This window comes from Amia ocellicauda, chromosome 2 (genome assembly GCF_036373705.1).
Source record: "Amia ocellicauda isolate fAmiCal2 chromosome 2, fAmiCal2.hap1, whole genome shotgun sequence".
NCBI classification, from domain to species: domain Eukaryota; kingdom Metazoa; phylum Chordata; class Actinopteri; order Amiiformes; family Amiidae; genus Amia; species Amia ocellicauda.
In genome coordinates this window covers 35,176,557-35,188,936 of record NC_089851.1, presented here as the reverse complement: position 1 = coordinate 35,188,936, position 12,380 = coordinate 35,176,557, and the positions used below count along the sequence as shown (strand labels likewise).

The 12,380-nt window shown below is 38.1% G+C and overlaps 1 long non-coding RNA gene across 1 annotated transcript; it reads left to right on the top strand.

The window, feature by feature from the left end:
* Window positions 1–8,896: 8,896 nt before the first annotated feature.
* LOC136712722 (uncharacterized) lies at window positions 8,897–10,101 on the top strand. Its single transcript, XR_010804877.1, has 2 exons — window positions 8,897–9,187; window positions 9,773–10,101. It is a non-coding gene; the product is annotated as an uncharacterized LOC136712722 (long non-coding RNA).
* The last annotated feature ends 2,279 nt before the right edge of the window (window positions 10,102–12,380 follow it).

Here is a 12,380-nt window from a genome sequence, read left to right as displayed (position 1 = left end):
CAGATTACAATTTTGCTCAGTATCTTTGTTCTTTTGTGGTTTCTGTCTGACCGCCTCCACTAACAGACATGTGGTGTTGTACGGTTGTTGGTTTTACAGGCAGATGAGACAAAATCATGAAATATGAAAATGTATATGTACCTAAACTGTATTTATATTTTCTTACATTTTATATTTTGCTTAAATATAACTATCGAAATAGCAATTCATTGCAAAATATAGCCAATATACTTCTTCCGATATATTCACATAATTTCTCTGACATATACTTAAAGTATCAGCACAGGGTACATTTTACAGTTAGGTATAATTTTAAATATTTTAAAATAAATATATTCATGTTAATATTTTTGAAATGTGTGTAGTGTTTGCAAACAATATATGTATGTACTGTTCCTAGGACATGGGGACAGACATACCACAATAAAATTAAAATAAGGAGCCTTGATACATTTATCCAAGTAAAGTATTTTATACCATGAGTCACAGTTGGCTATGACACAGCTTATATTGGAACTAGCCATGTCTGGGCTATAAATCTTAAAGTGTCAAACCAAGAAAACATATAATACTGCTTAATCTAAAAGTATGAACACCTTATTTACATACTGCATTAGATTTATTCACGAATGGTCAAGTTCCCCTTTGTACACTTCTGTGTGAAGCTTCAAGATGTGTTGCTACTATTAGGTGCCATGCACTGCGGCAGACTGATGTACTATTGCATTGAAACTAATCCAAATATAACCCACAAATTAAACACCTCAGTACCATCAACACCTCAACCTCACCTAAATATACTTTCACACACTAACATGCATTATGTGTAAATGACTCCACAGTACTTTTTACACACACTATGTTCCACACCCGCTGTGGTATACCACTGTCATATCTGTGCTAGTGAATATAACAGATGTATAAGGCACATAGTAATCATGCTTAACATATGTATATAAACATACCATTTATTGAAAGAGGCCCAAATACATGTACATAACTAATACACACATTACATGAAAAATACTGGTATTTTTTGGTTTGTTTATCTTTGAAGGAGGTGGAAATCTGTGCAAGCCAGCAAAACTGCTTTTTCTGATACAGAATTTGCCAAGATCATCTATACACACAGAGTGGAGCCCGAGGCTGTCTTTGTGGGGTCAGCTTCCGGCATGCCATTAAAATGAGTGAACCATTGAGGCATGAATGTGGGTCAGTGCTCTATACCATGAAAGGCACCTTTATATCCTGATGATGAACACCAACTCCCAATATTTGTTTTGTGTTTTATCATATTATATGTGTGATACACCCAAATGAAAGCAGAACCAGGGTCCTAAAGAAAATATTTAACTTAAAACATTTTTTAAGGACTACAGAACAATAATAGCTAAAATAATATCAACACTAACTACTCTTTCTTATAAGTATTATGATCGTGCACAGGTTGTTTCCTTTATCAAGTGCTGGAGATCAGCTTTCAATGATGTCATTCTCAGGAGGCGTTTGGCTGCTTGCTCTGGTCAATCATACATGACTCAATTCCACACTTGCCTGATCATGCTACTTTATCCTTGTCACAGCTTTTTGTATTGACCTTTTGGTTTGCCAGTCAGAGCAACCAAGGATGGCAGCCACTAAACTGCAATCACCACTTCCTTTACTCCATTGGCACAGTCCATACGTCACATAACAAGAACTATTATTAAAGTGCATTACTTAAAAAAAGGAATGACAAAGAAATGTTCTATACTAACTTTTTTTGTTGTGATATAAGCCATGGAGAAGGAGTAGGCTTTGGTATATTGTTTTAGGCTGATTGGAGCTGTTTTTGTGTTCTGTTCAGCCACACATGTCTTGGTCTGTCTTTCCCCCTAAGGGATTATTTCATCATCCATTGTAGTTGGAAAAGAAGGGATTTGGGGATCTACGGAGTGTGGCAGTTAATTGTCCTGAAATATGAGACACGCATCAATGCTCCCGATCTGACCTCTGTAATCGGACCATTCCACTGTTGTTCAGCCATGGTGATGTGTAATTGTTGCATTGACAATTTTCAGTACATACCTTCAGGTGAATTATACATGTGTTTAAAAGGATACTTCAGTTTAATTATTCCCAACTGTTAACAGCTGAAGTTTTTAATTAATTTGACAAAACAACAGTACTGTTGTTCTTTACTTCCATAAGAAAAACAACTGCATTAGGACAGCAGGTTTCTCTTCCTAACTCAAAACTGTATACTGTAACAGGGCTTATTGTAAACCAAAACCTGTTACCTTGTATCAAGGGGCTAGTCATTTGGTGTCACAGTTTTTTGGTTGAGTTTTTTATTATTTGAAGCTGCATGGACCCGATGCTCAAAGGCGGGCCAGAGACAGGGGTTCAAATCTGAGAGAGGTCTGATCACATGCACTAGAGTGGTGTGGTGACTTGGATCATTTAAACTGATGTTGTTCAGTCGCTGAGTCTTCTGCACAGCTCAGAGGGGGAGAACATAACAGGACAGACAGTGAACATGAGCCAGTAAAGGTGGCAACACCAGAAAGACCTTTTGGAAGTAGTGGGATTGTGGCTAGTTTGGATCACGTGGTTGTAATCCATGTTGGGTCTGACTGCTCATGTCATAGCATCTGATTTCCTGAACAATGCAGCTGAAACATCTCGAGAAAAACTTTTGTGACTTTTCCATGTCAGGCTGACTGAAATTTACACCAGGGAAAGATATCAGATACTACTGTGGCTGTTGAATGCTCTTTAAAGCTGGGTCTAGCACTGCTGGTTTTGCCACAACATGGCAGGGTCACAGGTCTCACAGTAGCAGTAATCAATGCTGTATCACAGGCGTTGTCACAGCTACTCTGGGGTTCTTTTGAGTGGAGGACAAAGGGGAAATGACAGACATAAAAACAAGCCTAGTCTGACCAATTCAATTATCCTGCCCAACACTTAACAGCAGAAATTCAGGTTTAGTTACCCTGTGGAATACCCAGATGAAAGTGGATTATGTTAAGGCTATTCATTTTGAGCACAGTTCAATTGAGGTGATTGATTTCATGAAGAGCATGAGTATCTGATTCTAAAACAATTCCTTATTATAAGTGGTAGCACATTTTAGATTCTAAAGAAGTCTGAAAGAATGATCTGTGTGTTTTTTTTTTAAACAGGGGTATTATAGAACTGTGAGATCTAGCACTACTACTGATTATTGACAGAGGTGGTATATTCCAGAAGTGGTATGTTCAAAGCCAAAATAAAATGTTGCAATTGGATGAAATATGTAATAAGATAGGTGTGTCTGGCTCAGAATTAACTTTTAATTTGTATGGAAGTGTATTAACTTGTATGTATTTAGCCTTTTTTAGCAGTGTTTTTTGGTAGAAACCAAGCATATTTCACAGAGTTATACAGTTACACAGAGGAAAAGCAATGAAGCATGAAAACATGTAATACAACATTATACAAACCATACAAAAACATGGTAGAGCAATGTGCAGAACTGCAGAAAAAAATGAGAAAAACAGAGAAATAAACAAAAACAAGAGACTTTTACTCTAAAAATGCTTAATTACACGTAACTATTTTGTTGAGATGGTGCCACAAATTATATGCATTTTTCTATTTAATATTTTATACACCTAAACCTTCTTTCACTGTGGGATTAATAGCATTTTTTTAAATATGTATTTGTATTATATTTATTGGTATATCAAAACAATCTCACATTTTCAGGCGGATTGAAAATTAACATTAATACAATTTTAGAGAACAACTTTTAAGCGAATATACCATTAATCTATAAAAATGTTCATTATATATCTGAATTTGAATTGAAACATTGATTGCATGAAATAGTAATGCACATGGGCTTTTGAGTTCATTTCGATTCGTTTTTCATTTTCCATCAGTATCCTGCAAGATTTGCTGACATGTTTTCTCCTCCTGTGTTGGTGGGGAAAAAGGGATTTTATAAGATATTTCTATTTTTTTCCAAACCGCCTCCTCTGTGACCAAGCTGGAAAAAATCTATTTCTGTTCTACTGCAATTATGAGGTTAGAGAAAAGCTGCCCAATACTATTAAACAAAAATCTAGAAGTACTACTTTCACACAGCTCCAAAAAAAATAAAAGAAAGATCACTTGTAACTAGTCTGACATGCAGATTATTTTTTCTTAAGATTTGCCAACATGTGAAAGATGCGTGTAATATTTTCTGCATCGATAAGCATATAAACTCTAAGTCCTAATGATGATAATGTAAGCCTACTTTTGATATTTTAATAACTTTTCCTACCTCGGTGTATGTGGGTGATTACAAAACAAGAATAGTTGGCCTATTTGAAGAACTGTATAGTGAAAACTGTTCCCCCAGGGCAATGATATTTTGAACACATAGAAATGGGACCTGCCACAGTTGTCTCTTCAACACAAGAGCAGCTGGGTAGCATGGCCTTCCTCACATGCATGTCATTATGTACACAAATATATAATGTATATTTATATATGTGTGTGTGTGTGTGTGTGTGTAGAGTTTGATGTTCTTGGTACATATTTTAGAGAGACATCTAGCAATTATATGTTTTTGAAAGAACTACACAAAGTGATGGAAATTGTGGTTGTGGCTGATGCAATCCCCTTTGTGATCTCCTGCTTTCCATGTTCTGAAGGAATAACAAAATATACATGTTGAAAACTTCTGTATACATTTAGCCTGGGAGCCCATCGCTGTTGTTAGGATCTGGGAGTTAAACATTATCCATGTTAGACATCAATCACCTCCCTCAGGCAATGCCAAGTGAAGTTCCCCAGCGCTGGTTGTACACTGTCAGGCTTCCTGAAAAAAAAAAAATCTAATATGCAGTTAGTTTGATCTGTTTAAGGGATATGAAATCACACCCCTTCCCCTCCCAAAAGGAACCTGTGAATTAGATAGCTTTAGACTTGAAATACAGGATGTATTTTATTCATTTCTTTGGATAAAGTTGTCTCCTAAGTGACTTACTCAATAAATATATAAATAAAGTAGTAGTAATAATACTAATAATTTAAATAATATAAAAATGTTTATTCTGCAATGGGCCAAAGAATACTGAACTGATCAATTCAAATAGATTTAGACAGCCATGTCATTTTCTCTCAGGTTGTTTTTAATTGGGGTTGTTTTTCATTTTTCACCACTCAGCCGTCCCTGCAGGAAATGAATGTACATATTACAAACAATTCACACTGAAGGAATATAAAGAACAGAATGATTTCATTTTACACCATATCAATTCTGTGACCGTGGACAGAGATTGCGAGCTTTGTTGGTGCAACAGAGAAAAATAAGCTCATATGAAAAAATGAGGAGTATGAGGGGAAGTTACTAAAGATAAAACAAGTATTTTTGTTCAAGTCTGCAGAGGCACAGGTATACAGTACTGTGCAAAAGTTTTAGGCAGGTGTGAAAAAATGCTCTAAAGTAAAAATGCTTTCAAAAATACACATCAGCATCAATTCTTCTAGGTACACTTGCACGCAGTTTTTGAAGGAATTTGGCAGGTAGGCTGGCCCAAACATCTTGGAGAACTTTCTCTTCTTTTAGTAACCAGTACATGTTTATTTGTTTTTATCTGTGTTTTATAATAAAGATCCTTGCCTGTGATAGGGAAGAACATCCTCTATGCACGCTGGTGTTTACATTATTCTCCCATTTAGTTTGGAAGGGATCTGAGTGGGGATTGTAAAGTTTGGATTCGGAGTTCCCTTTGCTCCTGCTATATCAAAGCGTGGCGTAGATCACTTGGGGGGTGCCACACTACATTAAAAGAAAAGGACAGCGAATTAAGCAGCCATTATTCTGCTGTAGGGTTTATTTTGTGTAGGTCTAAAGATAAAGATATTAGTGCGTTTTCTAAAATTATATGTTACGTTTTTTTGTTTAATTGTGAATTGCGGTTCTGGACAGATTTTTGAAAATAATCAATGTAATGCCATGTACCTATGTTATATTTCGCTGTATTTTCATTTACATGTTAATATTTGTGTTTGCTATTATTGGCAAGTCATTTATATACGTTTTCACATCACCTGTGGTTTATATTTGGTATAAAATCAAATAGTTCATTATTATAATTGTCAGCTGTGCAGTGGTTTGAATGCAGTAAATACCTTTGTTTACATTATTGTTGTATTAACAGTTAGTGATTCCTCAGCATTATGAAGGTTTTTAATCGTCTCATGAGAGAAGTGCATCTCTATCTTTGTTTCTTTACAGAATGGCTGTCTGTTCCTGTAGACAATTTTTCAGCTCGCTGTAGGTACCGCCAGGCAATTCTGAAAGCACACAAGAAAGATCTGTTAGTCCACGCTAACTCAGCTAAACACCACAAGTGCGTTAAGTTGAACAGAGGAGAGAGAACAGCATCCATGTCACGTTTTGTAGTGCCATTAATATTATTAACAGACAGAATTAAAAAATGTGTTTTTCCTTGCAGAACATGGCTCTATTGCCTGACAGAAATGCTGCTATCTCTTGACCCTCAATCAGATCTACTGAAACAGATCAACAGTGAAGCTACTTTGTGTGATTTGCTACTCAAGTGAGTTGCAACATCAACTTGTAACTACATTTTACAAACTTTTTAAGATTTAAGTGGCAAAAGCACACTCTTTGACAAACCTTATAATTAAAACACTGCATGCTGATGGATTAAAAATCGACCATTTCATTGGCATTGGTGTGGATGGTGCAAATGTGATGGTAGGACAACAGTGTGCAGTGTCATCAGTACTTATAGAGATGTGCAGTCATTTAGTTGTAGTGAGGTGTGTTTGTCATTCTGTCCATCTAGCAGCAGAAACAGCTTGCAGTGTGCTTCCAAGAAACCTGGAGTTGTAGTTGGAGAGTCTTACAACTGGTTTGCTCACAGCAGCAAGAGGCAGCATGAAAACAGGCAACTGTTTGACATTTTAGGAAATGAAAGATGTATCAAACTGGTTCTTCTGGCTGACACTAGGTTGCTTTCAAGACGTGAGTCAATATCTTCGGAATGTGGGAATGCTGAAAATAATGTCCTTCTATCTGAGGTAAAGGAGCATTGCAAGGAATTCCTTGTAGGTCTCTGTATTGAGGTTAAAAAAATGACTGCCAGACAATATTTTGACACTTGAAAAAATAACAATGCTGCATCCAAATGTGTCCACCTCTCAGGTACGGCCAAACGTCACCGAGCATGCAGTGACATTTAAAGCAGTGTGCCGTGACATTAATGCTACAGTAAATGAATGTCAATGGATTCCAAATACACAGTAGCTGCACACATGTGGAAGAGAAGAATTCTGGGCAGACGTTTCAGGAGCTTGTGATTGAGGTGGCAATACAAGATATGAGCACACTGGCACTAATTGTCCAATGCAACAGTAGAACAAGCATTCTCTAACCACAACTGTATTAAAATGAAAGTAAGAAAAAAAATGCACGTCAAAACTGCAGAAGCCATAATGAGAATCAGATACAGCTTGAGACAAATGAACATAAACCATGTACTGTTCAAGCCCAGCCGAGAGATGCTCAGACGTTTTACATCTCACATCTACATAAGCAACAGCAACCAGGATGGCAATGACGAGCAATTTGGCATTATGGCGGACACACTGGCATGCTGATTTTAAGGTAGGCTTTAAGTTGAAGTTGTGCTGTCACATTACAAACTGCTTACATATATACTCACACGTCATTTCACAAAGAGGGTGGGATATAGACCAGTGTCAAACACCGTTAGGGCTATATCATATAATCTTGTAACAATATCAAACCAGGTTTCTGTATAAAAAAATGTTTTAAATATTTGGGGGGGATATATGTGATTATGGGGATTTGTATGACCAGTTTGGGGGAAAATTAAGGAGAGGACCTGGCATTGGAACAGCATTTCTTCCAAATTCAAAATAAAAATATGAATGGAATGCAATGGCTGCCATACATGTAGAGATGCTGATTTAGGAAAAAAATTGCAGTGGTCTCTTAATTCTTTCCAGAGCTGTATATATTATACATAATGAGTGTTTTTTTTTAGTATCCCACCTATTTCGTTTTTTCATGATTTTGTTTCAAGTTTTGGTGGTAGACCATATATCAGATATAGGCTACATAATATAACTATTAATAATAAGTAATTTCCACTTATTTAAATTATTAGGTTTTTCTAGTTATTTATATAATGTCCGGATTTCAAATGTGTTGCCTTCATTAAGTATAATATTTGTATTATGGGAGTCAAAATAACAGGTCATACTATCCCCAGTGGTACTGGTTTTAAATGGTGCACACGTGTGGATTTTACTTCCCGTTTTGTTAAAAATGACAAGCCAAACTGATTAATCAGAATAATTGGGGGTAGCCTACACTTGTCCTGATGTACAAGACGTTCTTTAAGACACATGCACACAATTTTTAAGTACAAAATAAAATAAATACTCCTTGCAATAATATAATGACTGTATTATTATTGTTATTATTATCAACCATTAAGTAAAGGAATGGCATCAGGTTCTTTTTCTTAATTTCATTTGGAACTGTGGCCTATACTGCCAATCTGTCCCTTGTCAAAAAATGAAGAAGGAAATTAAAATGACAGGGGTTCCCCAGGGATGTGGAAAAGTTTAATTTCAGTTCAAGGCGCAGATCTACCCGCCAGATGGCCAATTGCTCATACAATGAACCATCTCAGACAACATTGTGATAATGTCTGATAATCTCCATTAGACCAGGTCTTCATACATTAGTGAAGCAGTACTGAAACACATAACTGCTTGAACATGGCTGTGACATCATCAACCCATTATGATGCAAACCTTGGATATCTCTGTGTGACTGTGACATCACAGATTCAATCTGATCTAGAAAGGATTTTGACTCGAGTGGTCACAGTGCATTTCAGTGGCGAACCTCCATTCATATTCGAGTGAACTGATTGTATTTGAGTAAACTGATCGTATTCTCTCTCTATGGGTCAACCTCCGAGTTCCATATTGGAGGCTGAACGCCTAATTGATGTAGATGAGAAGAAGGAGAAAATTAAAACATATTCCTCCAGGAAAAAGGAGAAGTGCAGCTTTGCCTCAATCCTCATATCCCTGTGGTGCATACACCTAGGGGAAGATGATGATGATGAGGAATGGATGGAGCAAATGAAGGATTCTGGGGGTAAGGTCTGGCTTTCACTTAAACCTAAAACAAATGTCACATTTGACAGCCTTCCAGTATTTTTCTTTTTAGGAGGGAGGAATTTTGAAATTGCAGAAAATGACCCCTATAGGAAGAGGTACAGTGATGTGTGTGTGATTGTTAACTCTCTCCTGGGGAGGCCAAGCTGGCTATTTTAAATTTTAAAGAATAAGATGGCGGGCTCAGGGTTGACTCAGTTGGAGAGACTGTTCAGAGTGATGGTGATTAGTAGGCTTAAGGTGGATCTTGCCTGTTTTAAATGAATGTATGATCTGGAAGGGTTTCGAGGGAAGTGGGGTGTGAGAGAAGCACTCTGTTCGCTGAGTGTGGAGGGGACGCTCAATGTTTTTATTTAACTTTATTTTTAGTGGGGTTGGGGAGTGTGGGTTGAAGGATTTCTTTTTAAAGGGGAAAAAATGGAAGAAAAGAGAACACTTGTGATTGTTTAGTACTCATTGACGGGGAGTTTTCCCCAGTCAGGTCTGGTGATGTTGTTCTCTGTTGGTATTGTTTGTAGATACATGCTTGGTTAAATGATTGTTAAAAGTCTCTCTCTCTCAACAGGAAGCCAGGTGCCCTTCGGTTTTATGGAGGAGGGGAGCCATTTGCGGAGGGAACAGCGGCTGGTTAGCTGTTCCACTGGTCCTTCCCTCCTCCAGGGTTCAGGGAAGAGCAGGGAAGTGCAGGGCAGTTCAGGGCCGTGCCTGACCACCTCCCCCAGCTCGGCATCACACACCATCAACCTCACAACAGTGGCCCAGGGGGCGCCACAAGATAGCCACACCACGGCCACATATCCCCCCTTGGATCTGCAGGGAGCTGTGGCGGAATAAAGGCCCATTTCTTTTATTTTTTGTGGTTACGACCCACCAATAAATAAAATTGTTTACGGACCCTTTGCTGTTACTGTGAGCTCTGTCCCCATTTTCACAACACCTGCTGCACAGCCTCCCACTGGAGGCCAAGGAGCAGATAAAGAAGTTGCCAGAGCTGCGGTTAAATTACTGGATTAGTATCTTCACTTCTTTACCTACTATATGATGAGCCTGAACCCAAACCTGAATGACCTTCATAAGGACTCCAGCACCCAATTATATGACATCCAATCCTTTATTTCAGGAATACAGTCATTAGGTGTAACTGAGAGGTAAAGCCGAGTATCGTCCGCATAACAATGAAAATTTAAATGATGCTGACGAGCAGGGGTTCAATTGGGCCGGGGCCGTCCGGGGCTGAGCCCCGGCACATAGGCTTATGACTTTCCTCATACATGTTCAACAAAACAGGCTATATATTTTTTTACACCTTTCTCGTTCTTACTAATTCAAGCAATGATGCAAAAGCGTAGCCTTTGTAGCACATAATAAATGAAGTCTGCTCCTAAAGTTGACAAGATTATGTCAGAGCTTCAAAAAATCTTCGATAGCATCAGTCACAGGGCAATCGGAGTGAGGGTTTATGCTCCCGCCACTTTGGCGTGAAGTGTACGTAAGGTTTCGTTTAATTTGTTTTTTTGCATTCTTATTATACAAGACTGTAAGTCGCAAGTTCGTTTCCTACCGATGATCCGATCTCAAAGTTTCAGAGGTTAAAGAGGCAAAGAGGAGGAAGCTTACAGATGACTTCAAAAGCTAGGCTAGGCCTGCGTTAGTCACCACTGAGACACTACTTAACATGTACAGTAGGATCCCTGTTTGTTGCCACAGGGTGAGATTTGTGAAGCAAAAGCCTATGTTTTCAAAACATTTTTATTCGTGAAAATAAATTCCGAAATTTGGAACTGGACCCCTAGGTCTTCTGAACACTTTTCATTTGTTCTCAGGTCCGCCAGCTCACTAGCATGTTGTAGCGCCTACACGCCTGCTGTTCGAGTCGTTTCAGATCATATGGTGTCGGGCAGATTGTTTGCTGTGTTGTGGACCGGGCACCGTGGGCCCCTCTGTGCTAGAGAGTCCAGGACCACTTTCTAGTCCCAGTCCACCCCTGTATGGTGTATTCAAACGTGTATTCATCAGCCCATCTGGGATCTGATAAATTAACATACCGATAAGAGTTTTGTGCATTTTTATGTCATAGGCTACATTTTGTGTTCTCTATGATGGACTTAAGTGTAATGACTTGAGCACATTGTGAAGTTATGGAATTTGTTGGGCTCCCTTTGATGGAACTAACTGTGTACAACTTGTGTACTGTAATGCTGTAGGATATAACTCAATTCCAGTTTAATTTTCCTAATAAAAAGACTGTTCTACTCTTAATATTTTGTATTTATATTCTCTGCTTTAATGGTTACATCATTCCTATATTTGATACTGACACAAAGGAGAGGGCACAGGCCTACAGAAAGATTTTATTGTCATCAGATGTAGCTTTGCACACTGGCAGCATCTAGAATGATTTTAGTGTTCATAGCAGAGGACTCTCTCAACTTGTTATATTTTAGTTTATCAATTGATTAGATTTTGTAGACTTTGCATACACATGTGCACCCCTCGAAAGCCTGAAACCACAGAGCCCCCCCACATAACAAATCCCAATTTAACATGTAACATCCCTATATGCTAGTCCACCAATCAAGATGGGGGGCCTCCAACATAAATATTGCCTAGGGCCTCCAAATGTCTAGAACCGGCCCTGGCTAATCAACATACATTTGCAAACTATTTCACAGGGTGACACTATGCTGACAGAAACATTTGAAGCCCTATCATGTAAAAGTGGCTTACCAAGAAGATTGAACTATTATGAGACGCTTTGCATTACAATCTTTAGTGATTGTTACTGTCCTGCTGACTTCACCAGTTGTGCCATCCTTTACTAGAACACCCGTGTCATTGGATTTGTTTTGGTTTAGTGTATTCTAATGAATGAACCATTTGTTGATTGATAATCAGGTGATTATACATATGCTATCCAGTAAAAAGTGGCAAAGCACTACACTAATGAATACCAGGGGGAACTGGGATAGCTGTGTTGCTTTAAATAAGTGTATTCAATGTTGCTTTCCTGTTCCTTTGATGATATGTAAGAGATTTTTGATTAAATTTGATTTGACAGGGATGTAGTAGCTGCCACGTATATGCACCCCCCCCCATGTATGTGTGTTTTGTATCAATGATTTCAAACAAGGCTAATTTTATTATTGTGTACTACTTCCTGCTTTGATTAAAAA